Here is a 26034-nt window from a genome sequence, read left to right as displayed (position 1 = left end):
CGTTCAAAAACTGAACTGTTGGATGGCCTCTGACGGGTCGCGCGCCTGGCCTGACGGGTCACGCGCCTGTCTTGAGCTCGAACCTTGACCAATTTTCGCCCAATGCTCTTGATGTTTGCTCACTCTCTCTCAACCATGCTTTGGATGCACAATGAGACTAATAGGAGGGAAATTGAACTTTTATAAACTCCATTTGAAAAAATTTAATGCTCAAACCCACTTTCTAAAGTTTATCTTTGACACTTTATAAAACTGACTTTTTGGCTTCCTTTTGCCCTGAAATCGACTCTTTTAGTGCTTTTTCTTGATTCTTTTTGCAGGTAGATCATCTGAGGGATCTCGGCAAGGGGACCAGGGTTTTCATGATGTCCGCTGCAGTCTTTTGAAATTTCATCACTTTTTACAAAAAAATTTAAAAAAATGACCTTGGCTTTAAAAACAGAGTTTTTAAATCCAAGGTGAAAATTCACTGTACAAGATAAAAATATCGAAGAAACATGTTTACAATTCCTCCCTCTGGCTTGCTGAGCACTCATGGACTTTCAGAGACATGACCTTGCAGAGATAAATGACCAAAACCCTAAACCTAGGACTTTGACCTCAAGACAAAACAAGACAAGCTTGAAAGAGCTTAATGACTGATATGACCTGATCCAGCAAAGCCAGGAGGGGTATAAATAGACCAGCTCCTCCATCAGGGTTATGGCATGCCTAACGGGATGCAAAACTTGACACTGATGAGACACCTACCTATGCAAATGCAAAGAGCTTTGATGGCTGATGGAGGGCTTCAAGACCGACACTAACATAAGGTACAATTTAGTTTTGAATAAATTATAGTTGAGGAAGGGATTTTTTGTTCACTAGTTTTAATGATATCGATTGGGTTGGTGATATTGATGACTGGAAGTCTACTACAAGTCATGTTTTCAATCCTGGTTCCAAGATTGTTGCTTGGGCTTGTAAGAAGCAACATGGCCTTACTCTTTCGTCAGAAAAACCAAATTATTGAGCAAAAATTAGTGTGAGTCAAGAATCATTGTAGCTTCACCAAATCATGTCACGGTTTTAATTCTATGAGCAACATCAAACCACAATTTAGTGCAAAAATGAATGTGCCATTTAGCTTTGCAAAAGTCTAATTCAATATCACTTCTACAAACACTTTAAGCTACACCTAGACTTCATCAAAAATATTCTATAGGATTACATTTTCAAAGTTCTCTATTGTTATACAGATGATCAAGTTGAAAACATCTTCATGAACTCTTATAAAGGTGAGCTTTTCTATGATTTTTTCTATGTCAGAGGTTTAATATGTTGTCATTAATAGGGAATATTCTCTTATGCCTTATTTCTTCTTCTATTGTGTCCACCATTGTAAATCTTTCAATCCATTTCCAAGTCATCCTTAATGGGGAATCCTAAGATATTAAGATGCTTAAGGGATAATTAAGATCAAGTTCATCTAATGTATCTTTAAGTAAAGTGTGTTTTATTAGTTTTCATTTGTAAGAATATATAAATATGATGGTCACAATTGTGTTCTAGATATAAACTGGTCTAACCGCTCATCCTCTCCTTGATACTAACAACTATTATGATACCATGTCTAAGGGAACATACTTAATATTTACAATATTGTTCATAAGTGTTTATTATATTTATTTCTATATAAATTTATTACAAATATTATATAGAAGTTGTGGTGGTTATTTATTTCACTAGTCAATAACTATGTAACCTAACTTTTCTACATTTTTAGGTATATTTTCTAGTTAAAATTTCTGGAAACCTAGCAAGGATCTATTTGAATTACAAGTTTGAGTATAAAATCTAAATAATCCAAGTGCTCTAGGGGTCTATTCATCTAACAAATGTATGAAATGAATTTGATATTTTTTCAGTCGATTTTTACAAAAATATGATAGATTTTTTTAAGAATGATAAGTTTAAGTTGTTTAAGCTGCAAAGACTAAATTCTCCCGAGGTTTTTTCGAGGTGTTGAATCCATTTATGCATTCAAAAACACATTTAAACAAAAATAAATCACAATATCACCCAAATTATATCACTATATTCTGGCAAAAAATGTCATTTCATCTATTAGTTAGACTACACCTATTTAAAAAAAAATGCCTAAATAATAGATTAAATGACTTTTTTTTTAAGAAATTTTCCATTCAATTTTGCTTAAAATCTTGTAGATGTGTTTAAGAACCATAAGTTTAAGCTATTTAATATGAAAGGTTCAAGCATTCTAGGGGTTTTTGAGGGAATTGAATCCATTTATGCATTCAAAAAATGCTTTTTAAATAACAAGAAATCATTATCTCTTCGAAAATTATATCATCAAATTCCTCAAAAAATGTCATTTAATATATTAGCTATATTGTGCCTCTTTGAAAAGTGTAGTGTAACTAATAGATGGAATGGCTCTTTTACAAGTTTTTCAGTAAAATTTTCTCTAAATCTAGTAGATATTTTTAAGAATCATAAATTTAATTTTTTTAATTCACAAAGTTTGATTGCCTTAGGGGATTTATGGGGACTTTAATACATTTATGCATTCAAAGCACATTCTAAATAACAAGAAATCACAATCTCACCCAAACCAAATGACTCCTTTCAGGGAATTTTTTTGGGTCCTTTTTTTCCAAGATCTAATATATAAATTCAAGAATCATAAGTTTAAATTGTTTATTTTAGAAAGTGCCCCATGGGATTTTTAGGGAATTGAATGCATTTATGCATTCAAAAGCACATTTTAAATAATAAGAAATCACATTTTTCCTAAAATTATATTGTTGAATTATAACTAAAAATGTTATTTCCTTCTATTAATTAAATTGTGTATAATTGAAATCACTAAATCAATGTTGAATACAAATAAAATAAATTTTAATAAACCACATGAAAGAGATAAACTACATTAAAAAAAAATTATCTTCTTGTGTAAAGAATGGAAATCATGTAATCTTGACACATTAATATTGAACAGGTGATTTCTAAGAGAGGGGAGCGGGAGGAGACGTGCAGCGAGGGTTTCTGAGAGTTTCAGTGCTTGCTCCAAATGGAGGGCCGTAGAGGGGGGAGTTCCACTCCCTCCTACAAGGATGCCATTGCCAGCAGAGGCAAGTCCCCACTGGGTAATGCCAGAGGTTCTGTGGAAGAAGAAAAGAGCAATAATGAAAAGGAGACAGATGGGGTCAGGCCCAATGAAAATGCCAGCACTAAAGATAAGGAGGAAGAAGACAAAAGCTAGGGAACAAGGGACAATAAACAAAAGGGACCGTGCAGACCCAAAATGGAGATCACTCCTAGAGTAGTGTTAAATGATCCTGCACTGCAGGCACACAGGGAACATATGGGGACTTACGCTATAATCTGCAAATTCATGGGACTATGGCCCACAGAAAAAGCTTTACAGATATGGATCAAGTACCACTGGAAACCCAAAGGAAGCATTGATCTTCATCTTGGGCCAAAGGGACTTTTCATCGTGGTGTTCACAAACATTGAAGACAAAGACAAAATATTCGAAGGAGGACCCTACTTTTATGCAGCAGTTGGCCTCTATACGCGGTCTTGGATGATGAAATTTGTTCCAGAGCGGGAGACTTTCACTTCGGTACCTGTCTGGGTAAATCTCTATTCTCTACCTCTTGATTACTAGTAAACTGAATCACTTACTACCATTGGCAACAAATGAGGTCGTTTTGTCAAAGCTTCTGAAGCCACAAGAAGGGGCAAATACACTTCCTATGCAAGGATTTGTGTAGAAATGGATCTATCAGGAGCCCTTCCGGATGAAATCATCCTGGAAGTTTTTGATGAGGAATGGATGCAAACTGTGGACTATGAGCATATCCCATTTAGATGTCGTAAATGCCACAAAAATGGACACTTGTTCAAATATTTCCCTCTTAGCAGAGCAGACAATAAGAGAAAACCTAATGCAATGAAGGACACAGAAAGCTTTCAGAAAGTGGCAAGTAGAGGAAAAGGAGGCAAAAAAGGACCAAAGCAACATTGTAATGAGGGTCAAAAGGCCAGTCAAAATAGGTATCAAGCATTGGAAGAGAATGAAGAAATGGAAAATGAAGACCAATCTATGGAGGATGGCCCTAATGAAAAGGAAAAGGAAGAAAACTGCAACCCAACACAAGAGATTGGCAATAAGAAAGAAACTATGATGAGTGAAACAGAACTTGAGATGGATCAGGAAATGACCCAGAGTGAAACAGATCTAGAAGACCATGAACTTCAAGAACTTCTAGATAAGGAACACCTAGATCTAGAAGGGTTCTTGATGCAGGGAACCAAAGTAGGGATAGATTCACTACCCCAAGAAGATTGCAACAGAATTCAACAGATGTTTTTATGGAAAACTCGAGAAAGGGAGTTAGATAAATGAAAAACCATTGACAAGCAGGAGTACAGAGGTGTGAAAACAATGAAATCAACTCCAGGATTAGCTACTAGAAATGTAGGAAAGAAGATGGGTAGGAAAAAGCAAAAGGACCTCTTGATGGAGTGTGGAAAGTTAATGATAGACTCGGGTAATATGAAAGACCTAACTAGTTACTCCTTTACAAATCTTGAATTATGAAGTTCACATCCTGGAATATTAGAGGTCTAGGTAGTAAAAGAAAACAAAGAATGCTTAGTTATAGAATGAAACAAGAAATGCCAGATATGATCTTCATCTAGGAAACAAAATGTTCCATTCAGAAAATAAAACAAGTTCATAGAAAATGGCTCAACAGATTTCAGTTTCTAGAGGTTAAAGCTGAAAACACAGCGGGGGGCATTCTAACTCTTTGGAATCCCCAGAAAATCAGCATAATAGATGCAGAAGCATCCAAAAATTACTTATCAGTGGTCATTCAACCAGTGGGGGTTTCGGAAACCTTCCTGGTCACAAATGTTTATGGTCCTCAAAGAATAGATGATAAACTCAAATTGCTAGAATCCCTAATAGATCTCAAGAACAGACAAGCTGGGATTCCATGGATCATGGGGGGTGAATTTTATAAGATCAAATCTCTTTCGGAAAAAAAATAAAAATAAAAATAAAAAAATAAATAAAAATAAAATAATAAATAAATAAAAGGAGGTACCAGAGCACTAAACAAAGACTCCTTAGTGTTCCAATCATTCACAGATGATATGAAATTGGTTGATTCAGAATTGAGCAATGGTCTTTTTACATGGAACAACAAAAGAGGAGGTGATGCACAGGTAGCCTCTAAATTAGACAAGTTCATGTTTTCATAGGAGCTTATGCTTATAGATAAAGAAATAACAGCAAGATTCCTTCCCTTTGGAGGTTCCGATCACTAGCCGATTCAATTGGAAATCAAGGGTATGGCTTCTCCCAGAAATAGACCCTTAAGATTCGAGAATATCTGGCTTTCCCACCCGGATTTCATCAGTAACATTGAAAAATGGTGGTCTGAAGACTTGCAATTCCAGGGATCAAAAATGTACCTTCTTCATAAAAGACTAAAGCATGTCAAGCTCAGGCTTAAATAATGGAAAAAGAAGGATTTTGGTAACATTTTTGTGAACAAAAAATCATTGGAAATCAAAATTCAGGAACTCAACCAGGCACTAATCAAAGATGTCTTTGACAAATTCAAAAGTGATCAGGCTGACAAACATCATCAAGAATGGGAAAATTTATGAAAACAAGAGGAAATATTTTGGAGGAAAAAGTCTAGAGTTCAATGGCTCAAGGAAGGAGAGCAGAATACAAGATTTTTCCACAGATACAATATAGCTAATAGAGCATACAACAGAATCTCTACGATAAAGGACAAGAATGGGGAGCTTCAAAACACTCATAAGAATATTGAAGTTGTGCTTGCTAAGAATTTCAGAAACATCACTCGGGAAAACAATCCAGACAGGGAACAATCCATCAGGGAAATCATAAGGCATATCCCTAAGCTGGTGTCTAGAGAGGACAATTTTAACCTCAATAGACCTGTTACTGAAGAGGAGGTAAGCGAGGTTCTCAAAGACATGCAGAATTACAAAGCACCAGGCCCGAATGGTTTCAATGTGGAGTTTTTTAAAGCTTGTTGGCACACTGTCAAACAGGATATTCTGAATGTGGTGGAGGATTCCAAGGGTAACAAACTATCCTGAAAGCCCTCAACACCTTGTTCATCTCCCTGATCCCCAAACAGGATTCAACTCAAACTGCAGATAAGTTGTTATGAAACCAACTCAAGAAAAGATAGAAAAGATAGATCAACGCCTTAGAATTTAGCCTCTTCGAGGGGGCAACCTCCTTTACATTACATAAATGAACAATTCTTTGATGATTCAAATGAAAAAACCTCCTTTCTATATATAGGAGTCTAAGGAGTCACAATATAATCCAGCCGACCTAACAATAATAATATAAAGCCACAAAAATAACAATAGAGGGATTCTATGGGGCACAGAAATAACAATATGGGGGTAATAGGGGCACAACAATATAAATAAGGGGTATAACTACAATAGTAATGGGGTAATCACTAGTATTATAGGGACCCAACATGCCCCTCTCCTTCAAAAAAGTGTTCTCCTCAACGCTTGAGTAATTCTGGATACTTCCGCATAAAATTCTCATCCTCCCATGTGGAATCTTCAGCGGATAAGTTCTTCCACTTGATAAGATACTCTGAAATTGATCGATTTCGTAGCTGTCGAGTTCTTGTTTCTGTGACTGCTTCCGGTTCCAATATAATTTTTCCTTCATCGTCAAGTTCTGGCAATATTGTTTGAATTGGGAGCTTTTCGCCTATAACCTTCTTTAAACATGAAACATGGAAAACTGGGTGCAATCGAGAAGCTGCAGGAAGCTCCAATTTGTATGCCATAGTACCAATCTTTTGCAACACCTTGTACGGACCATAATACTTTGGTGATAGTTTATTATCCTTCTTAGCTTGCTTTAGGGACATTTGCTTGTATGGTTGTAGCCGTAGGAATACCCAATCACCTACATCAAAACTTCTTTCACTGCGATGTTGATCTACCTGTTGTTTCATTCTATTTTGTGCCAACACGAGGTTATCCTTTAAGAGTTGGAGGACTTGTTGTTGATGTTCGATGTGATGTTCCACTACCTGAACCTTAAAATTTTCTCTTAAATATGATGTGATGGATGGTGGTTGATACCCATAAAGTGCCATAAATGGGGTCATTTTTTTTGCTGTATGGAAGGAAGTGTTATACCACCATTCAGCAAGAGGCAACCATTTGACCCATTGTGTCTGTTTATCAGATACAAAGCAACGAAGATATCCTTCCAAACATTTGTTTACTATCTCAGTTTGCCCATCAGATTGAGGATGATAAGATGAGCTATGAGCTAACTGAGTACCAAGACAAGAAAATAATTCTGTCCAAAAATTTCCAGTGAAAATGGGATCTCTGTCACTTACAATAATCTTGGGGTTTCCATGTAGCTTTTGAATTGTTTCCATAAATGCAGTAGAAACTGTACTGGCTTTAAATGGATGTGATAATGCACAAAAGTGTGCATACCTGGTAAGTCTGTCAACTACCACCATGATGACACTCTTTCCCTCAGACTTGGGTAAACCTGTGATAAAATCCATTGAAACCTCCTCCCAACGTTGTCTTGGAATGGATAAAGGTTGTAATAGACTCGGTGTCTTAATTGTTTCAACTTTATTTTGTTGGCAAACCAAACATTCTGACACAAACTTTTGAATATCTGATTTAAGGCCATCCCAAAAAAATTCCTTCTTAACCCTGTGGTAAGTTTTTAAAAATCCTGAGTGCCCTCCTAAGGGAGAAGTGTGCAATTCCATAAGAATATTTTGTTTTAGCTGGGAATTCTTACAGAGGTATAAGCGATCTTTGTACCATAACGAATCATTTTTCCAGCTAAATGTATCAGAAGTACTGGAATCTTGTTGTAGCTTTCGAATAAGTGCCCACACTTCTTCATCATTCTTCCATTCCTCCCTTGCTTCGTTTATCCAATCTGGTTGGATAATAGAAATGGCACACAACAATGCTTCCACATCCTCATCCTTTCTTGAGAGTGCATCTGCCACCACATTTTGCTTCCCTTTTTTGTAGATGATTTCAAAGTCATAACCCAACATCTTTGTGACCCACTTTTGTTGCTCTTCAGAGGATAATCTTTGTTCTAAAAAGTATTTAAGGCTATCATGATCTGTTTTTACCTTGAAGTGTCTTCCCATTAGGTAGGGTCGCCATTTCTTAAGTGCATGGAGTATTGCCAACATTTCCTTCTCATAAATAGCTTTGCTTAAAAACTTTCCCTTGATTGGACGACTTTCAAAAGCAATGGGTCTTTCATCTTGCATTAGAACAGCACCAATTCCATTTCCTGAAGCATCACATTCCACAATAAAGGTTTTTGTGAAGTCCGGTGTAGCTAAGACCGGTGCTTGGCACATTGCCTCTTTAAGATGTTCAAAGGCCTTTGTTGCTTCCGAAGTCCATGAAAATGAATCTTTCTTCAATAATGTTGTTAGAGGTGCTGCTATTCTCCCATAATTCTTAACAAACTTGCGATAATACCCTGTCAACCCAAGAAATCCTCGCAGATGCTTTATGGATGTGGGGATTTTCCATTCCTTAATGGCTTTAATTTTGCTAGGGTCTACCTTAACTCCTTCATGAGATACAATATGACCCAAATATTCCACCTCTTGGACTCCAAAGAAACATTTGGATCTTTTTGCATATAATTGTTTCTCCTCCAATAGTTGTAGCACCCTGTCAACATGTTCAACATGATCCTTCCAAGACTTGCTGTAGATTAGTATATCATCAAAAAATACTAACACAAATTTTCTAAGGAATGGTTTGAAAATTGAATTCATCAAACCTTGAAATGTTGAAGGTGCATTGGTAAGGCCAAAAGGCATGACCAAAAATTCATAATGACCCTCATGAGTTCTAAATGTTGTTTTCGGAATGTCTTCAATCTTCATTCTGATTTGATGATATCCCGAACGAAGATCCAACTTGGTGAAGTAAATTGATCCATGCAATTCATCCAGTAATTCATCAATGACAGGAATGGGGAACTTATCTTTAATAGTGAGCTTGTTGAGCTCCCTATAATCCGGACACATGCGCCATGATCCATCCTTCTTGTGCACCAATACTACTGGAGCTGAGAAAGAACTTTGACTCGGTTGAATTATACCAGCCTCTAGCATTTCTGCAACCATACGTTCAATTTCACTTTTTTTGACATAGGGATATCTGTACGGCCTGATGTTTGGAGGAACACTTCCTGGAATCAGATGAATAGCATGATCATGATCACGCATAGGTGGGAGACCTTTGGGAGTCTCAAATACCTTGGAATGATTGTCCAGGACTTTTTGGAGATCTGGAGAAATAGATGATTCCAATGTGGAAACATCTAGCGAACATAATTGTGCAATTACACCTCTTTGCTCCTTTTTTAGAAGCTTTGTCATGCCATTAGAGCTGATTATCTTTCCTGGTTTCCCTGCAATACCCCTTAATTCAACTTCCTTTCCTTCCGTAGAAAATTTGATGAAAAGTTCTTGAAAATTAAAAGCTATTGTACCCAAGGATTGTAGCCATTGGACTCCTAGTACAACATCGGCACCTCCCATTGGAATGGAAAGCATTGGGCTAGTCAATACATATTCTCCCATGGATAGCTTGATATTATGGCACTTTCCAGAGCAATTTATTGTTCCTCCATTTGCAATCATCACTTGACACTCTGGTGCTGGATATAGGAAGCAATTCAATTCTTTTGCTACCCTACAATGAATAAAATTGTGGGTGCTTCCTGAATCAATCAACACTATTACCTTTTTCTTCTTGATTTGTCCTTCTATCTTGATGGTTTGAGGAGTGGTAATTCCCGCCAATGCATTACAAGATATGGTCGGATTTATTTGTTCTTCATCTAGGCTTTGTTCCTGGAATATATCCTCTTCTTTTGACCTTTCTTGCTCCTTTTCTTCTTCTTCTTCACAATCTATGTAGAATAATTTCTTCTCAGCACACTTATGACCTTTTGTGTATTTGCTATCACAATTATAACAAAGCCCTTTTGCTCCTTTTTCTTCCAATTGTTGTGGTGTCAACCTTGTAGGTTGTGGAAGACTAGGGGCAACAACACTTCCATCTTTATAGTTGTGAGTGGTATGCTTCCTAGTTGCCATAATTTTGCTTTCCATTTTTCTTGCTAACCTGAATGCCTTCTCTAATGAATCAGGTTCCCAAAGGCGAACATCATGTTGGATATTATCTTTTAAAGACCCTATGAACACATCAATCCTATGCTCCTCTGGAATATCTTTTACCCTTATGTTCAATTTTTGGAACTCCTCAATGTGCTCCATTATTGAACCCTTTTGTTTGAGACTTATCAATTGGCTAAAAAAAGTGTTGCTTTTTGTATCCTCATAATGTGCTATCAATTCTTCCGTAAAAAATGCCCAAGTGATAAATTGTTTACGAGAACAAAGCCATTGATACCATACAAACTGATTTGGTTCCAAATATACAGTTTCCATACGTACCTTTTGTGCGTTTTGCACATTATTGAGATCGAAGAATTGCTCCATCTGTAATATCCATGTGGCGGGATCCTTGCCATCAAACTTCCTCATATCGATTTTTGGAATATGGTGATTCTTCGATCCAACATTAGCGTCTATGGAATCATGATTAACATTTCTTTTGTTCTCATCATGAGTTTCCTTTACTACCTTTTCACCATTAGTAAGTATTTCTTGTAGAAAATTTGTCAAATCTGTCTTCAAATCTGCCATGTCTGTCTTCAAATTTGTGTTCAAATCTATCTTCGAATTGTCCATCTTAGCTTCCACGCCATTTATCTTAGCTTCCATGCCATTTATCTTAGCATCTGTTAACTTTTGTGAGCGTGACATTTGTTGCACTTGTTCTTGTAATTTTGATATATCATGTAGCATTTCTTCCTCTTCTTCATGAGTCATGCTAGAGCTTTCAGGTTCCTTACTAGGTGTTTGCATTTTCTTTCCTTTTTTCACTTTGTAGGAGCTCGATATTGCCTCTGATGTATCTCTGTATTTTACAATCATCTAGTTCTGAATTTGTGACCTGTAGTAGCTCTCTGTGTCCTCTTTCCAATGCCACCAATCTGATCCAAATTGGATTCTCCAAGAAAGAGTTATGCACAATCTCCCAAGATGACCTGATTATAGACCTTTCCAGAAGAGCGAAGTTGTATGAAGTGCCACGTGTACAATTTTCGATATTTGGTTCTGACAAAGATATACAACAAACTACAGTCTGTCCTCTTTCTGTACCTTCTTACGCAATTTCAATCTGATTCCCAGAGAGAAAGTATGACAATTTTCCCCAGGTCACCTGTTTTGAATGTAATTCAAGAGTTTGCAAAAAGACCAACTTCCTCAGATCATATCTCCGAAAATATCACGCGAAAAGCTCTGAAATTCGGACCCAAGGTTCAGCGCGATTTCTTCTCAAATGGGTTTTTTTGCGACTTCTAAAACGTCACAGAAAAAAAGTTATAGCGAAAATGCCACAATGACCTGTTTGGAGCAGCGAAACCCTAGAATCCAAAGCTCTGATACCAAATGTTATGAAACCAACTCAAGAAAAGATAGAAAAGATAGATCAAAGCCTTAGAATTCAGCCTCTTCGAGGGGGAAACCTCCTTTACATTACATAAATGAACAATTCTTTGATGATTCAAATGACAAAACCTCCTTTCTATATATAGGAGTCTAAGGAGTCACAATATAATCCAGCCGACCTAACAATAATAATATAAAGCCACAAAAATAACAATAGAGGGATTCTATGGGGCACAGAAATAACAATATGGGGGTAATAGGGGCACAACAATATAAATAAGGGGTATAACTACAATAGTAATGGGGTAATCACTAGTATTATAGGGACCCAACATGAAGGTTCAGCGCGATTTCTTCTCAAATGGGTTTTTTTTGCGACTTCTGAAACGTCACAGAAAAAAGTTATAGCGAAAATGCCACGATGACCTGTTTGGAGTAGCGAAACCCTAGAATCCAAAGCTCTGATACCAAATGTTATGAAACCAGCTCAAGAAAAGATAGAAAAGATAGATCAACGCCTTATAATTCAGTCTCTTCGAGGGGCAACCTCCTTTACATTACATAAATGAACAATTCTTTGATGATTCAAATGACAAAACCTCCTTTCTATATATAGGAGTCTAAGGAGTCACAATATAATCGAGCCGACCTAATAATAATAATATAAAGCCACAAAAATAACAATAGAGGGAAATTCAATATTTTTCCACAGATCCACTATAGCTAATAGAGCATACAATAGAATCTCTACGATAAAGGACGAGAATGGGGAGCTTCAGAACACTCATAAGAATATTGAAGTTGTGCTTGTTAAGAATTTCCGAAACATCACTCGGGAAAACAATCCAGACAGGGAATAATCCATCAGAGAAATCATAAGGCATATCCCTAAGCTGGTGTCTAGAGAGGACAATTTTAACCTCAATAGACCTGTTACTGAAGAGGAGGTAAGCGAGGTTCTCAAAGACATGCAGAATTACAAAGCACCAGGCCCGGATGGTTTCAATGTGGATTTTTTTAAAGCTTGTTGGCATATTGTCAAACAGGATATTCTGAATGTGGTGGAGGATTCCAAGGGTAACAAAACTATCCTGAAAGCCATCAACACCTCGTTCATCTCCCTGATCCCCAAACAGGATTCAGCTCAAACTGCAAATAAGTACAGACCCATAGCTTTATGTAATGTGGTATACAAGATAATATCCAAAGTTGTGGTTAATAGACTAAAACCTCTCCTTCCTTACCTAGTGTCAGAGGAATAGGCAGGTTATGTGGAGGGTAGACAAATTTTAAATAACATTATCCAAGCCTATGAGGTGGTTCACACGCTTACCAGTAAAAGGCAGGTGGGGATGATCATGCAATTGGATATTGCCAAAGCTTATGACAAGGTGAATTGGATTTACATCAAGAAGGTTCTCACTGCTTTTGGGTTCTATCACAACTAGGTCAGATGGGTCATGGCTCTGGTGACTTCTTCCAGCTTTTCAATTTTGGTGAATGGCTCTCCCTCAGAGATCTTCATTCCTTCTAGAGGCCTCAGGCAGGGAGACCCGCTCTCTCCCTTTCTTTTCATTCTCATGATGGAAGGACTTGGAAGGTCCATTAAGCATGCCAAGGCAACGGGCAAAATCAAAGGTCTTCAATTATCTAAAGAAGGTCAAGCTCTGACTCACCCACAATTTGTAGATGACACCATGTTGTAAGGAATCCCCACAGTCAAAGAAGCTTCAGCCTACAGTCAAATCCTGAAGGAATTTTCCATGGCTATAGGTATGGAAGTCAATCTCTCTAAGTCAAAAATCTTCTTCTTAAACACTAACATTGCTATTCAGAGAAACATTTCAAGAATTCTTGGCTTCCAAAGGGATTCCCTCCCCACAAAGTATTTGGGAATTCCTCTCACAGCCAGACCAATGCACAAGAGTATCTGGGAACCGGCGCTTAACAAGTTGCAGGACAAAGTCAAAAATTGGACCTTAAGAGTCTTGAACCTGGCATGCAGGTTAGTTCTGACAAAGTCAGTTCTGCAATCTATCCCAATTTTCATGTTATTAGCCCTCCCAGCTCCCAAATGGGTTTTAGAGCAATTCAGGAATATACAAAGAGATTTCCTCTGGGGTAAGGAAGAAACAAAGAAGAAATGGGCCCTGGTCTCTTGGGATAAAATCTGTAAACCCAAGAGCCATGGGGGCCTAGGCTTGGATGATCAGGAGATTCTTAGTAAAGTTCTAGGAGCCAAACTTTGGTGGCGATGGGTTCAAGAGCCAAAAACCTAGTGGGCAAGGATCTGGAAAGAGAAATATGCCAGCTCTTGGCACATTAATGATCTCATAAGAATGTCTGGAAATTTAAAAGGCTCTCACATCTGGAATAGAGCCTGGGAAAACAGAAGCCTAGTTCAAAAAAACAGTTTCTGGGAAATCAGAGCAGGAGATCTTGCACTCTTTTGGGAGGACAAATGGCAACAAGAACCAACGCTGTTAACAAAGGATTTTTTAAGCCTCAAGCAGGAAACAGATTCCCAAGGGTTAAACAAAGTTAAGGATTTCTGGGATCTTGCTCAGATCTCCGAAAAGTGGAGAAGCTAGAGAAAAATTGACTGCAGAGATGATAGCCCCATAAAAATTAAAGTAGAGGCTCTTGGGAGCTTGCTTAAACAAAGAATGATTTTAGTAACAGAGGGGCAGGATCAATTGAGATGGGGCAATAACAATAAAGGCACCTTTAATCTTAAGGAAGCTAAAGGTATTCTCCTTGGGCTTGATTCCAGTGTTCCAGAAAAGACCTGGTAGCACCTCTAGAAGCACCAAGGTTGGATGAAGATCAAGCTTTTCATGTGGTTGGTTCATCATAAGAAAATTTTAACTTGGGACAACATTAGGAAAAGGGGTGTCATGGAGCCTTCCAGATGCCAGCTCTGTGAAGAGCAGGAGGAGACTATGGAGCACATTCTCAACAACTACTCTTACACCACCTGGCTGTGGGATTCTTTCTCTACCATTTTCCAACAGACAGATAGGGACAAAAGTAGTATCACAAATACCCTAAACAAGTTCCTTAAGTAGTATTCGGAGAATGAGTTCCTTAATTTGGCCTGGGCCTTCACGCTAAGCTTCATTATCTAGAACGTTTGGAAAGAAAGGAATAAAAGAATTTTTAAGAATGAAAAGGCTATCCCTCATAGTCTATTTGATCTGATCCTAAAATAGCTCAGGGAGATAGTTAGTACCACAGTACGCAATCTCCCCAAAAATCCACCCTCTGAGACTGAGCTGAGGATTCTCAGACAACTAGGAATGAAAGGGATTATTCCCCAAGGACTGATCAGGAAGGACATAGCTATGGATACAGAGAAGGATTTCTGGCAACCTCCACCGAAAGGCTATCTGAAATACAACATTGATGGGGCTTCAAAAGGCAACCCGGGAATAGCTGGTTTTGGAGGAGTTTTAAGAGATGAAGAGGGCAGTATTATCTTTATCTTCCACTACCATTTAGGAAGAGCCACAAATAATATGGCAAAATTAATGGCTCTGGAACAATGTCTAGAGTTTCTGATTCAGAACCATGGCTCAAATGTCATTGTAGAAGCGGACTCAAAGATTACCATTAACTCTGTGAAAAGAATCAACTGCGGTACTCGGCTGGAGAAAGTCTCTAATCACTGGAAACTAATCCAGGTCTACCAAAGAATCCATGTTCACCTCCAGGGGCTTCGAACGGTTAGTTTCAACCATGTTCGACGATCTGCCAATAAACTAGCAGACCTTCTGGCCAACCAAGGGGTGAACAATGCAGATTGCGGGATGGCGAAAAAGTGGCAGGAGATACCTCAAAACCGTTTAAAGGCTCTCTGTGATGAACAAGTTGCAGAAGACAGAGAAGTGTTTCGATATCGGGCCAGGATGACAAGCATGAATTGATTTTTCCGGCAAGAACATACACAACCTATCAGTATGTACTTGGTAGAAGGGCAAGCTAAGTTATGTCTCACTTTATCCCGGAGTTAGTTGAACGGGGTCCTCAGTTTTTCGAAAGACATTTTGTTGGGTCTTTTCCCAAACAAGCACAGTAGCGGGTTCAGGTTCCGTAGTAGGAATGGGCAGAATGCGAGGTTAGTTTTTCCGATAGTTGGAATTTTCCCCCTTTTCAGCTTTCAGGCTTGAAAACCACGCCATGGTCAGTTTTCCGAAGATCGCATGATTCATGAGCAGTTTGTGGTTTTGCAGTTTCAGGAGCGATCCTATAGGGATTGCAACACGTTGCAGGATGGTTGACTTTGAAATCTCCCTCGATCGCACACTATCTTTTTGTTGGGTTAGGTTGCGCAATATGATTCCTGGCCGTTGGATCCAGCAGCCAGGATCAACGGTTGGGATCAAACGTGTTGTTTTCTGGGGCCAGGTGGGCTTTATCCATTCATCCTGTTTAGCGCATCTTTTCCCTCTTTCGTGGTGTGTGGGTTTTGCGCAGTCGGGGGTGTCTGTGGTCGTGTGTTGGCTCCGGGGAGTGTGTTTTATCCGGAACTTCCCTAGTGGGTGGGGGTTCTTGTAGCCTTTCCATGTTTGTTTCTCATAACTCTGGTGATCACTGTAGTAGGGTGGGGGGTCTTGGTCATTGGCAGGGATTCCTTTTTCCCGAGTTCTTGTGAAGGATCGGGTTTTATGTACAATATGTAATTTTTCTTTTGGATTAATGAATTAGAAGGATTGGCGCTTGCTTCAGCCAAAAAAAAGAAAATAATGTAATCTTATAAAAAGTGAAATACATGATCATATTAAATATATATCTTATTATATATTAAAAAAATTATGTAATGATTTAAGTGTATATAATTATATAATTTTTTTTCCCTCTCATCACATATATCTTATTATGTATTTAATAAATATGTTATTATATATAATAAACCAAAGATTACAGTAACAATTTGTATTATATAAGTTTTCTATTCTATTTTTTCTAAATATAATGTATTAAATAAAACAAACTTCAATTAAATTAAATGAAATTTTACAATTTCATATGTTGTCTCACATAAATAAATAGTTGGACTTACACATGAGTTTGATTTTCTTCATCCATATTCAACTTCATTTTTCTGCAAATAATTTTTTTTACCTTTCTCATTATCAGTTTCTTTAATATCAATCCCACGCCTTGAAGATGACCCCAAATTTTTTTGGGTCACTATTTAGTTTTATTTTATTTTTTTTTCCATTTCTTTATAATTAATTTTTTAATTTTAATTTTTTTTTATATATTATTATTATTTTTTATATTAATTAATAACATATTTGGAAAATAAAATTAATTTTTATTATTTATTTATTTTTATTTTATTTTATTCTTATTTTCATGTAAAACACTTTCATTCAAAAATATCTTCATTAATAAATGTGTCTGTATTCAATCAATACTAATCACAATATAACCAATCCACTTTTACCAACCATCTTTCCCACGAAATTTGAAACAAAATTATAATAAAAACTAAACCCACAAAACAATTAATCTACATCACATATTTAAAAATGAAGACTTATAAAAAAAATAAACATAAAAATAATAACTTTTACTGAACATCTTTCCCATAAGATTTGAAACAAAATTATAATAAAAACTAAACCCACAAAACAATTAATCTACATCTCATATTTAAAAATGAAAACTATAAAAACAAAATAAACATAAATTAATAAACATAAAAATATTAAATTCATATAACTATTAATGAATAAAATATATATATATAATAAAAATCATACGCTTTTATAAATTAATATATACAATCATATATTATATGTATATTATTGATCATATTATAGGTATTTCATTTAAATACCGAAGGTTGAAGATTATATCAGATATAATGTAAGTTTAATTATTATTTTTTCAAATCTAATTTCTTTGAATTTTATTAATAAAACATTTTTTAATCCCCATATATTTTTTTCGGTTTTTTACACTATTTAAAACTAACATATTAGTTTACTTTCTCAAGTTAATTTACGGTAGACTTTAATTTATAGACAGAAATATTGAAGAATGTCATCTCATAAGTTAAACTATGTTTTTATCTACGTAGTTTCATATGTTTGTTTTGAAGTATGTGTTTAAAATTTTAATATAATTATCAATAAGTGAATGATTGTGATTTTATTTAGACATAATTTAAAGAGATTACAACTTTGTGTAGAAAATAATAGAAATTTCAGTATGATTTTGAGAAAATGAGATTTTTTTTTAAATTTCAATTCAAGATTTTGGATGTTTATGGTTTTTTATGGTAAAAAGTGAATTAAATATAAATATTTTCACCAAATTCTAACAAGAAATTCATGGTTTCCCAAGATTTTGGCCAGACAACACCTTTAATTTATATAGAATATTAAAGGTATCTTTATTAGTATACACATCAAAAGTTGAGTAGTTATAGTATTTTGGGCATGTGGTATTTATAATCCATGGTGTTGTAACACAACTTATTTAAAGATTAAGAATCCCCATAGAAATGTGAAGTGAATCTCCATAGTAAAAAATATTGTCACATGTTTTATTATTATTATTATATATGTTTAATTTATATATTAATTATTTTATATTAATAATAATAATTGCATGGAGAAACTCTCTCCAGCCAATATATGAGGGAGATATTGTCACTTAAAGTTACATTACATAAATTAAAAAAATACATGTCCATTAATTAATTGAAAATAAAGAAAAATATTGAATACAGTAGCTCAAATAAACTTTTTAACCAAAAAAACACATATACAAAATAATATTATCAATTATAAAATGAAATTAAGAATTTTGTTTTTCAAAATTCTTAAAGTATATAATTTGTAAATTATAATGATAAAATAAAATAATTTGTTTGTAAATTTTGTCTCGGTTCATATTGTAAAAAAAAGTCACCCAGCTATAAAACTTAATAACACATTATTCCTAAAAAAATACTAAATTAGATTTTAAGTGTAATGTAAAAAATCATATATAAGATTATTTTCCAAAACATGAAACTAAATAAACATGATCAACTCTTATTACTTGTGAAATGTGGCATGAAATTGGAAAACTTACAAAACTAAAGTGTTGCATATAAAAAATAATTAGTATTTCATATATATCACTGTGATTAGGCAGAGAATTGAACCACAACAGAACACCAGTGACTTCACATTAAAGAGTTGCTTAACAGAGCATCCGATCTATCCAAAACTCTCGTATATATAAATTAAGTAAAATGATTTGATAATTATAAATATTATGTGTGAGTTAAATTTTCTTTAAGTAAAAAACAATTAGTTTTTCTGAATGAAAAAAAAAAAAAAAAAAAGAAGATCATAAGTATCATATATACAAATGAAGAATGATTTAAATGTTAGAAAAAAATACAATATTTTAGATAATTTAAACCAACCTAGATCCTTAACTCCGCTAGAGAGATCAAATATCTCAAGTTTCAAACCTCTTTTTTAAGTACAAAAATTTAAGAAAGGTTTGCCTAACACTCATTTTTCCAACACAAAAAAAAAAACAATTGTTACATACCTTATCATATTTTGCTTATTAGTCCCTGCCAAAGCAGGGACTATAGCCATTGATAGATTGTTGAATTTATATTAATTTAGGTTGACTAATCACGTTACTCAAATTTAAGCTAACTTTTTGGGTGGCCATATCGTCTCAGGTTGACTAATCACGTTACTCAAATTTAAGCAAACTTTTTGGGTGGCCATATCGTCTCAGTAAAATTTAACCAAACTTTTAGTGTCGGTCTTGAAAGCCCTCCATCAGTGATCAAAAAGCTCTTTGCATTTGCATTAGTAGGTGTCTCATCAGTGTCAAATCTTGCATTCCGTTAGGCATGCCATAAACCTGATGGATGAATTGGTCCATTATACCCCTCTTGGCTTTGCTGAATCAGGTCATATCGATTGTTAAGTTTTTTCAAGCTTGTCTTGTTTTGTCTCAAGGTCAAAGGTCCTAGGTCTAGGGTTTTGGTCATTTATCCTTGCAAGGTCATGTCTTTGAAAGTTCTTGAGTGCCCAGCAAGCCAGAGGGAGGATTGTAAACATGTTTCTTTGATATTTTCATCATGTACAGTTCATTTTTAACCTTGGATTTAAAAACTCTGTTTTTAAAGCCAAGGTCATGTTAAATTTGTGTAAAAGGAATGAAATTCCAAAAAGTATTCAAAAGGACAGCAGTAACCCTGGTCCCCTTGCCAAAGTCCCTCAGATGATCTACCTGCAAAAAGAATCAAGTCAAAGCACTCAATGAGTCAAAATCAGGATAAAGGAAACCAAAAATCAGTGTTATAAAGTGTCAAAAGAAAAAACATTAGAAAGTGGGTTTGTAAATGAAATTTTTTCAAATGAGACTTATAAAAGCCCAAATTCCCTCCTTTCACTCTCATTGTGCATTTTAGAGCTTGCAAGAGAGAATGAGAGAGTGATTGGAGAAAGGAGCAAAATTACAGTGATTTCGGGCAGCAGAGTGGTGCGCGACCCGTCAAAGGAGGTGCGCGACCTGTTGGGCGGTGCGCGACCCGTCCAGAACTCCTCCGCAGTTCAGAATTACTACGGGCGCGACCCGTTGGGAGGTGCGCGACCCGTTGGGAGGCCTGCGCGACCCGTTGAACCGCTTGCCTGCAAACTTCAACCAAATTCCTCAATCTCCCTTCAAATCATCTAAATTGGTCGAGGTAGGCTCTTTACACATGGTTTTTGGAGGATGGTGATGAATATAAGGTTTTATGCTATGATTTTAATCTCAAATCATGCAAATGAAAAGACTTATATGGCTGCAATATTCATGTGCAAACTGTGTTAGGGTTTATGGTGTTTCAAGCTGTTTTTCCTTTGGTTTGTTTCCCTCCCTTCCCTCTTGCTCACATTCATATGTACATCTCATTTTCCCCCATGTCATTTTATAAATGAAATGAAAATCTTTCCCCATCCCTAATCACTAAAAATAAAAAGAATGAAAACCCTACCCCTTTCCCAAAGCATCAAAAACAAAAAATGAAAACCCTGATTCCCCTCTACCATATGCATGTGCAAAATAACAAAAACTGTTGGTAAAATGTCAGCATGTTTTGTGCATGGTTTCCCTTTTTCCCTTATTGAACATGAATACATATATTCCCATGTTTACTTTCATGCATGTTTTTCCCATATGCAATAATCTTTGCAAATGATTTCCCTATTACGAATATGTGTTCCTATATGCATATGATTTGCAAAATTTCCCTTGAAATTCCCTGTAATAGTTATATATTCCCATTCCTTGTTAAAATATCCCTCCCCTAACATTTCCCTCATGTTTTGTTCCCCTTGAAACAACATAGATTTCAGCACTTTTTGCAGGCAGAGACAACAGTTTTATTTGTCCACTTTGCTCCTAAACCATGTCAGAAACCGAAACTTATGAGCAAAGTGATGACCATCCATCACCTACAGAGGTTGAGGAACAGAGGAGGCCTCGTAAGGGTGGTAAGGGTGGACATCATAAGCGAGAGGAGCCCACCTCTATGGCAGAATTACAGGCTTGCCCCATGGCAGTGAGTTGTTTTCAGTATATGTCTTGTTATGATTTCTGTGAGAGAATTTCTCAGATTCAACATCATAGAGAGTTGTCCCGCTTGTTTGTCTTGCACCTCCGTGATGGACATGTCACTCTGGCAGGGGTGAACTTCACATTGACTCCTGAGGTGATCTCACAGGCTACAGGGATACCAAATGTGGGTGAGGTGTGGCCTAAGCGCAAATTGCTAGATTTTGTTCACTTTGAGCCCTATGTCCGGCCACCATTCGTGAGACTTTTGACGGGTGTTTTTCCATTCAGATTTCTCCGGAGCGAGTATGCTCCCATCATGAGGCTTATTATGCATTATTTTACCTGTGAGGGTAGATTTTCACAGGTGTACTCATATCACATTCGCCTTTTGATGCATTTCACCCGAGTGAGGATGATGAACATCCCGGTCTTCTTGTTTCATAACATTCAGAGGATGGTGCCCATGTTGCAAAAGAAGACCCCGGCCCAGCAGTACAGGACCTTATGCCATTATGGTTTGATTCAGCTCATAGTCTCACATCAGTTGACTCAGCAGGGAATCTCATGGGAGGAGTTCATCTCCCGTGAACTTTTCACAGTGCCACCTCAGCCACATCAGGAGGTCATTCATGAGGAGGGAGGACCATCTCAGCAGCCTGATGCTCTTGTCACCCGACATGTCAGCTCCACTCCTTTGGTCACTTATCAGAAAGGCCCAAGGGCCTTATTTGCAGCAGCTAGGCGAGTACTATCTCCACATCAGGTGGAAGGGGTCTCGCCTTCATCTTTAGCTCAGTGAGTGTTATCTCCACATCAGGTGGAAGGGGCCTCGCTTTCTTCACCAGCACAGGTACTACAGAGGGGCAAAGAGCCCATGATTCATGAGGATTCGGTGATTGATCTTGAGGTCAGTTCTCCTAGCCAAGAGGCGAAGGAGATCATTCAGCATCTCAGGGCTGAAAATGATGTTTTACAGAGGAGACTTGAGGGTGCTCAATGGACTATTACTTACCTGGAGCAGCGGAACAAACAATTGGAGGATGAGAAAGCGGTTGATGAGCTATGGAGGATTCGTAGCGACCGAGTCCTAAACCGTAGAAGACCCGGTGATCCATTGCCTGCTGACCGAGAGTCAATGCTCATTCAGGAGAATGCTTACTTGGAGAGGCTGTTGGCTAAGGCCAACCAAGAGAAAAAGCTGTTGAGAAACATGAAGAATCACTATTGGGCAAGGATGCATGTATGCAAGGCCAAAATGAAAATGTTCCAAAGGAGGTTGTCTGAGGCTCTTAAGCGGAGGAAGAAGACCAATCCACTCTGTATCTTGGCTGAGGCATCCCTCAAAGATCATGGCACTCACTAGCATCAGCTACAGTACAAATCCCAAAATTTTTTGAGAATTTTGGGTAATTTTGAAATTTTTTTGGAAATTTACAGGTTTTGGCTCCTCAACGGGTCTCACCCCCAGTGAGACCCTTTGTCATCGTAGCTTCGTTTTGCAAAAACTCAGCATTTTTAGATTTTTCATGCAAAATTACATATGCCCAAGGATGGACTTGAGTTTTTATGGGGTTTTGGGCCTCCAGAAGGTCAAAATACATGCAAAATTTGACTTTCTGCCCCTTTTTTGAGTTGCAGAAGCAGTCTTGGGAGAATTGAGTTTCGACTGGGAAAATGAACTCCAAATTCAAAAATTCTAGTTGGGTTGGAAAGTAGACTCGCAGACCTTTCCAACGAGCTATCCTGCACCCACTTCTGACACCGGGAAGTGCCCCAAACAGAGCTCCAAAGTGCGTGACCCGTTGAGAAAAGGGGCGCGACCCGTTGAGGAAATGTTGCCAGATTTGACCAGTTCAGCCCAGAAATTGCAGATTTGACCCTTTTCGACTTTCTGAGGTTAATGATGATCTTCATGGATGTAATTGTGACACTTTTTGGATATTTCTACTCTTGTTTAACATTTCTAGAAGATTTATGCATGTAAAGGGTAAAAATTGAATGTATGAACTGGTTTCCAAGTTTATAGAGGCAAGTTGTTTTGACTGCCTATTTTGTAGTGCTTAGTTTAGAATTAGTTGAAACAGCTCCTAGAAGGATGAGCTCGACCCCTAGAGGCAAGGGAAGAGGTTGGCTTGCCTATATTATGTATTTTCTTAATCATTTTCAGGGGTTGGAAGGTTGGACTCTTGAGGAAGCAGCTATCATTGTATATTTTCACTGTATCTCTGCAATTTTTGGCTAAGGAAGACCAGGGTTTTGCAGTCATCTTTGGGATTCTTGTGGACTCATGTGTTGATGGTGTGTTTCTCCATGTTATTGTAAGCTTTGTTATGTGATTCATTTCCTTTCTATACTGCTGCATATTAAACAAATGAAGTGTTAAAGTAAGAATTCATGCTTGCCATGCTCTGCTTTTAAATTTGCTTAATTTCGATGTTTTCTACTATCTAAAGAGAATTCAAATTCATTGTTTGATCTCTTTAGCCTTCTTATCTTTCATTCCTAACCATCCACTTCAGTCAAAGACATCAGCACTGTCTCCTACCTCGCCCCAAGGAACCCCCTGTAGAAATTGTATCAAATCCCTGCACCCTAAATTGCAGTTCCTCAATTTGCCACCAAAAACCCCCAAATCAATCTTTCTAATCAGTTTACTAGCCTAATATCAGTGTTACTTTGTTGGTCATCTCCCTAATTGAAGATCTTACGAGATTGACCGAGAGAGCCTTCTCCTGCCTCGTAGGGCTAGCTACGAGGTTGAATGGTTTGATGTAGCCTTGAGGTTTACCTTTCTCAGCCTGAGGTGAAATTTCAAGCGCTAACAGATAGATCGTTGAATTTATATTAATTTAGGTTGACTAATCACGTTACTCAAATTTAAGCTAACTTTTTGGGTGGCCATATCGTCTCAGGTTGACTAATCACGTTACTCAAATTTAAGCAAACTTTTTGGGTGGCCATATCGTCTCAGTAAAATTTAACCAAACTTTTCCAATGGACCTCTTATTGCAGAAGTCACGGGCCTCTAGGCAACATTACAATGGCTAATGTGACTTTATCCAAAGTTTTTTTTAATCCAACAAAAACGAAGTTCTCCGTCCATAACATATCCAAGGTTTTTAGCTGGCGCCTCTATATCCAAAGTTTTTTTGTTGCCCCTAATTATGTTGCGGCCTATCGTGTCACCACAAAACCTGCCTCGCCACCTACAGCCTCAACACCTACCTCCTCCACATGTCGTCACAATCTTGAATGTGGCTTGGGCCGAGCCAAATACCACGATTGATCTCTTCCAGGAGAGCTTCATTGTGGGTGAAGGGACACAAGAATTGCTGAAATTTTTTTCTCATTATCGCCATGGATGCAAAGGCCTACAACCGTTGTCTCCAAATTCATTCATACTGCTACTCTATGAAGACAAGGGGTGTTGATTTCTCTACAGAGAAGTTGTTCATGTCTGAAGGTTACTTAAAGATTATGTGGAGGCAGTTTCGCTTCTTCGGAGAAATTTTGGAGCGTTGTTATAAGATTGTTTTTTCGGTAAGTATTTAAAGAATCCCTAGAATTTTGTATCCCTGCAATTTTGTATGCCTGGAAATTAAAGGATAGGAAGAGAGGCAAGACCATCTATCAAATTTTATTTTTGAAAGGCGTTGTCTTTGTCTAATTCCAGGGATAACATTGAAGAATTTAAAACTTTGTTATTCATTTTGATTGTAGATTTGGGAAGTATTTTGAAATCAAATATTAGCAAAGTCAAATAATTCCAGGGATAACATTGAAGAATTTAAAACTTTGTTATTCATTTTGATGGTAGATTTGGGAAGTATTTTGAAATCAAATATTAGCAAAGTCAAATAATTCACTTCATTCATATTAGTCTAATTTCACAATATTCCCAAAAATCTACAAACAAATAAATTCAAATTCAACTACAAAAGGTCTGATTGGCAAGTTGCTAAATGGTCCTTTTTTTTCCCTTCCATTCTGGCAAACAACTGATGCAAATAATTGAATCTACAATGACAATTAAGTTTATGTAGCTCAAAATAAAAACAATTTGATTCTTGAACCTTTACACAAAATAATTCTTGAACATATTTTTTTTAGTTTTACTCAAATGATACCTGAACCTGAGGTTCCATTGTAACAGATCAAGTTGGATTCCTCTTATTCCTTTTAGGAGGCCCGACAGTCATACTTTCCCAAACGGCCCAGATCATAGGGACTGAAATATACCGACAGTCATACTTTCCCAAACGGCCCAGATCATAGGGACTGAAATATATTCTACCAAGTTGTCAAGTTGCCACTCGGATCGTCGTCTGTTGTTCCATGAAAAAATCTAATCTACCTGATTCTCTAGCTTAAATTTAGCCCTTCTTTCCTATAATATCTCATCATGCAAAACCCACTTATTTCTGGTGATGGCCTGAGATCATTTTTATACTCGCGCAGGCTAGTCAGTGCAATGTGTCTGTGTTTGTTGTGCGCCCATTGGGCATGCGCTTTCCGCACCATGAGCTTAGTTGTGTGGTAATGCTTCTTTCTCTTTGGCATCATTCACTAAATCAAGGTAAACCACTGGTGGTAGGGACTGGATCCAAACTTCCGGCACCATGATCAAAAGCAATGACAACATAGCAATATATGTCCTTGTACTAGCTTATGGAAATCGTTTTTTCATAGCACACATAGGAGAAGGCATAGCACTCTGAGGCTAATGAAAGCGAAAGTAGCCAAAGAATAGGTGCGGACAAGCTAAATCTCAACCTGCTTGACTGCCATTACTGCCAGCGGGAACAACCACCTTGCTTCCCTT

The sequence above is a fragment of the Pinus tabuliformis genome, chromosome 3_2 (genome assembly GCF_031772625.1).
Source record: "Pinus tabuliformis cultivar Carrire ecotype Pingquan chromosome 3_2, CPIR1, whole genome shotgun sequence".
Lineage (NCBI taxonomy): Eukaryota > Viridiplantae > Streptophyta > Pinopsida > Pinales > Pinaceae > Pinus > Pinus tabuliformis.
This window is presented reverse-complemented; position numbering follows the sequence as displayed.